This window comes from Xylocopa sonorina, unplaced genomic scaffold (assembly GCF_050948175.1).
Source record: "Xylocopa sonorina isolate GNS202 unplaced genomic scaffold, iyXylSono1_principal scaffold0079, whole genome shotgun sequence".
NCBI lineage: Eukaryota > Metazoa > Arthropoda > Insecta > Hymenoptera > Apidae > Xylocopa > Xylocopa sonorina.
In genome coordinates this window covers 397,501-402,500 of record NW_027490150.1, presented here as the reverse complement: position 1 = coordinate 402,500, position 5,000 = coordinate 397,501, and the positions used below count along the sequence as shown (strand labels likewise).

General features: G+C 53.0%; 2 non-coding genes across 2 annotated transcripts in view; both read left to right on the top strand.

Annotated features, from left to right (window-relative positions):
* Window positions 1-19, top strand: part of LOC143432282 (small subunit ribosomal RNA) — a 1,925-nt gene extending 1,906 nt beyond the window's left edge. The window contains exon 1 of the ribosomal RNA XR_013102934.1: window positions 1-19. This exon is cut by the window's left edge and continues 1,906 nt beyond it. This is a non-coding gene — a ribosomal RNA (small subunit ribosomal RNA).
* Window positions 20-3,522: 3,503 nt separating this feature from the next.
* On the top strand, window positions 3,523-3,677 carry LOC143432333 (5.8S ribosomal RNA). Its single transcript, XR_013102963.1, has one exon. It is a non-coding gene; the product is annotated as a 5.8S ribosomal RNA (ribosomal RNA).
* Window positions 3,678-5,000: the final 1,323 nt, after the last annotated feature.

Sequence of the window (5,000 nt, the reverse complement as noted above, 5' to 3'; positions counted from 1 at the left end):
ACCTGCGGAAGGATCATTAACGAAAATACGTTAAAAATGAAAGAATGTGTGATATACATGATATACGATATATATATATATATACTAATGTGGAGGAAAAATCATTATGAAATGAAAAAGTCGTTTATCGACCAAAAATCGTAGCAAATACTTAAAGAACCCTCGCTTCGTTCGCACAATGCCCGGGGAACGTTGCATTACGCGCGGAGGCGTCCAGCCTCCCGTTTTGCGCGTCTCTCCGTGTTGGCATGGCAGTCGATCGGAGCGAGGAAGCCGAGCTCTTGCGGGAGCTCGAGCCATTGGACGAGTCGTCCAATTCTCTCTCGATTTCGGGACGAGGAGTTGCATACTTACGTACAAAAATAAAGTGCTCTCGCGTGCGGTCCTCGTGACCCGCGGCACGGCAAAAAATAACAAACAATAACGTGCTCTAGCGTGTGGTCCTGGTGACCCGCGGCACGGAAATATAACAAATAATAACGTGCTCTAGCGTGTGGTCCTGGTGACCCGCGGCACGGAAATATGACAAATAATAACGTGCTCTAGCGTGTGGTCCTGGTGACCCGCGGCACGGAAATATAACAAATAATAACGTGCTCTAGCGTGTGGTCCTGGTGACCCGCGGCACGGAAATATAACAAATAATAACGTGCTCTCGCGTGTGGTCCTCGTGACCCGCGGCACGGAAAAATGAAAAAAAAATAATGTGCTCGAACGAGCCGCATCCACTGCACTGCCACAAGAACAGAAACATTACATCCACTGCCCGTAATATGCAACTCCGCCTCGTGTCGGAGAGATCGAGGCGTCCGATCCTTTGGATATTGTACGTAAACCGGAACTATATTCGTTCCGAAATAAAAATTATAAGAGTCCAGATATGTATGGATGAAACGAACGCAAAGCGTATGCAGCAAAGAAAATAACCTTCCTTCGGTCGAGATCCGTCATGTTCAGAGAGGAATAACATTCGTCGCAGCAGCCTCGTTGTCGAGAGTCTGAAACCCGCCGTTGCGAGATCGAATTTCACATGCTCGCTTCGTGTTGTCGGGTAAATGTATAGACCGCTCGAGGCTGTCCTGCCGTACGAGATTCCTAACGAACTTACGAATTTTTTTTTTTTCGTTTACCTGAGCTACGGAGCCGACTCGACTGGATGGTAATATGGCAATTCGAAAGAGTCCCGTACTCTTTCGGTCGACCGTGTGTCGTTCGTTCGGAGGGGACGTTTCCGTCGCAGGAGCCTCGTTGTCGAGAGTCTGAAACCCGCCGTTGCGAGATCGAATTTTAAGTGCTCGCTTCGCGTTGCCGGGAACCAAGTATAGACCGCTCGAGGCTCCGATACGACGAGTCCCAACGAATTTTTACCCGAACGAAGAGAACGTACCGTCGACACGACCCTCGAATTTTTCGCAGGATCGCGTGTCGCACCGCTCTCTCCTATCTGTCGATCGTATTTGTACCGTTCCGTTCGGAGGGGACGATACCGTCGCGCAAGCCTCGTTGTCGAGAGTCTGAAACACCCAGGCGTCCGTTGCCGAGCTCTTACGAATCATTTATGCTCGCTTCGCGTCGTCGGGGTTGAAACATAGACCGCTCGAGGATGTTGTACGGCGAGTCCCAACGAATTTTTACCCGAACGGGAAAACGTACAGTCGTCGACCTCGAATTCTCTCAGGATTCGTGTCGTCGTCACCGCTCTCATATCAGTCGATCGTACCGTTCCGTTCGGAGGGGACGATTCGTCGGAGCAGCCTCGTTGTCGAGAGTCTGAAACACCCAACGTCCGTTGCCGAGCACTTACGAATCATTTACGCTCGCTTCGCGTCGTCGGGGTTAAACATAGACCGCTCGAGGCTGTTGTACGGCGAGTCCCAACGAATTTTCACCCGAACGGCCCGCTTCGTATCGACTTCACGAATTATCGTGAGAGCGCGTGGTCGCGCCGTAACCTGTTCAAGTCGATCGTATCGTACCGTTCCGTTCGGAGGGGACGATTCGTCGCTGCACAGCCTCGTTGTCGAAGAGTCTGAAACACCCAGCGTCCGTTGCGAGCTCTTACGAATCATTTACGCTCGCTTCGTGTCGTCCGGGTAAATATAGACCGCTTCTCGAGGCTTGCAACCGGCGAGTCCCAACGAATCTTTACCCGAACGCGCGCGTGTCGTCGACTTCGAATTCGTGCATGGAGCGTGCGTGGTGTCGTCGCGCGTAACCTGTTGAAGATGGTCGATCGTACCGTTCCTTTCGGAGGGGACGATTCGTCGGTAATAGCCTCGGTTGTCGAGAGTCTAAGACGCGCCCAGCGGTCGTTGCGAGCTTTCGAATCATTTTATGCTCGCTTCGTGTCGTCGGGTGAACGTATAGACCGCTTCTCGAGGCTTGTACAACCGGCGAACGTTCTAACGAATTTTTTTTTACATTTACCCGATCGGTGTTTACGGTACATTAGCGGACCCCTCGAGTTCTCGTAATCGAGAACTCGTCGGGTCCGCTTTTTTATTTGCCATTTTTTCAGAAAGCAATACGCCGCTGGCACTTTGCCGTTTTCCCACTCCCAGAATTGTGCCGTTCAGCTCAGAGGGGACCCGTTCCGTTCCGTGCCGTCCACACCCATAACCTCGTTGTCGAGAGTCTTGAAACCCGCCGTTGCGAGATCGAACTTTACTTGCTCGCTTCGCGTTGTCGGGAAAAATATAGACCGCTCGAGGCTGTGTGGTTGGGCGAACGGTGTGGAGCGTCCTAACGAATGTACGAATTTTTTTTTCGTTTACCTGAGCCTTGTTGGAATCGACACGACTGGGTGGTATTGGAATTTTGAAGAGACCGTCGTCGTCGTTCGTTCGTTCGGAGGGGACGATTCCGTCGCTCGCGCCCAAGCCTCGTTGTCGAGAGTCTGAGAAAAACCCGCCGTTGCGAGATCGAATAATTTTATACTCGCTTCGTGTTGCCGGGGAAAACTCTTATAGACCGCCTCGAGACTGTGCGCGAAGACGACGAGTGTGTCCCATCGATGATAACATTGTTATGTTCACCCGAACGAGAGCGTCTTGTCGATCTCGAAAGCAATACGCCGCTGGGTGTTTGGTCTTTTTTCTTCTCAGTTCGACGCGCACGTTCGTTCCAGAGGGGACGATTCCGCCGTTGCCCGTTGTCCTCGTTGTCGAGAGTCTGTAATCCCGCCGTTGCGAGCTCGAACAGTTTATGCTCGCTTCGCGTTGCCGGGAGGTAAAAGACCGCCTCGAGGCTGCTGGTACGCGGAGGAGTCCTAACGAATTTTTGAAGGGATTTTTTTTTTTCTCTTCGCACCTGGACGCGCGCGTGCATTTTTTCGTAACTTTGAGGGAGACCTTACGCGCGAACCATCGGCGTATGCGTTTCATCCGTAGGACCGATATATCGTGTCGCCTCGAACTCCGTTCGGCGACGCCCGCGTCTCTTTCACCGGGGACGTTTGGGTATCGACTTGTTCGAACTTTAGTACCAAGAGACTCAAAGATCAATAAAATATACATATACGATTACCCTGAACGGTGGATCACTTGGCTCGTGGGTCGATGAAGAACGCAGCTAATTGCGCGTCAACGTGTGAACTGCAGGACACATGAACATCGACATTTCGAACGCACATTGCGGTCCACGGATACAATTCCTGGACCACGCCTAGCTGAGGGTCGTTCACGTAACCAGAATACTGCTTGCGTTGCGTTTCGTCGAATCTTTCTTTCCCTACGGTGCTCGAATCTGCCCGCCGTCGTTCATTCTCGAATTAAATTACGAACGTTTCTGAGTTCGGGCGGCACCGAGAAAGGGAGGAAGAGGAGCGATACGCGACGTACGAGCGATCGTTGGACGTTCGTCCGAGTCGTCTGTGGCCGTGCCGAGGCAATCCGCGATTGGCAACGTGTGTGTGCGCGTGCGGCGTGCGTAAACGCGTTCACGGAACTCGACGGTGCGTCGATCACGAACTCGCGTGAGTTCTTCGTGGCGTCGTGAGTCGTCCGTTAAACGGACGACCGCCCACGGGAACCGCTTCGTGTTTCGATCGCCGATTTTGTTCCGCGTTCCGAATTCGCACACCCGCCACACGCATCGCCTTCGCCCCGCCTTTAGCGCACGATACGAACATGCCGCGCGCTCGACGTCGTTTAAAATGAATTGTTTTTTTTCACGCCGCAAGACCGAGGGAGAATTCTCGGTCGAGAGAGAAGAGATATACAAGAGAGAGAGCGACATCGTCGTAACGCGAGGGACGATGATGCGCATCCGATCGTTCGAAGTTCTCCTCGTACAGCCCCAGGGTGTTCGATCAGAATAACCCGTTCTCTCTGTTCTCTCCGCGCGTGTGTATACCATGTTTCCGCGAGGGAAGAAAAGATCTCTCGCGCGGACCGTCACTCGAACATAGGCCGTCGTTGCGTCCGTGTAGCGTCGCAACGTTTCTGGCCTGTGACGCGTGTCCGCGCTTCGGAGATCTCCCGAAGCGAAACTCGAATCGGTAACACGCGCGACAAAGGAGAGAGTTTTCGGAGCAGATACGGGAAGATTGGCTCCCCTTTGGCGAGGCTCGAGTTTTTTTTTCTTCGACGAGGTGCCGCCTCGGTGCCGCAAGGTACTACCGCCCTACTTCGTGATCATCGAGTGCGTTGGTCACCCCATGTCTTCGTTGTCGAGACGGGACCGCGCGACCAAAAGCCGGTCATCCAGTCCCCGGAAGCGCAGCTTGCGCTACGATCGCATCGTACGCTTTTCCACGCGTGCGTTCCCTTTTATTTCCCGTTCACGCAGCAGAGAGATTCGTGCGGGCGCTCCAACTCGGCCTGTCCTTCGTTCCGAAGGATCAGGGTAATAAAATCGGGGGAAAAGGAGCCGCTCCGTTTCGATCTCTGCGTGTTACGCGCGGAAGGTGTGGAACCGCTGGAGAGTGTAAACGGTTTGTCGATCGTTCGCAGCTACGACGATAAAGAGGACGGATGTTAAAGAAACGCCGGTAGCTTGGT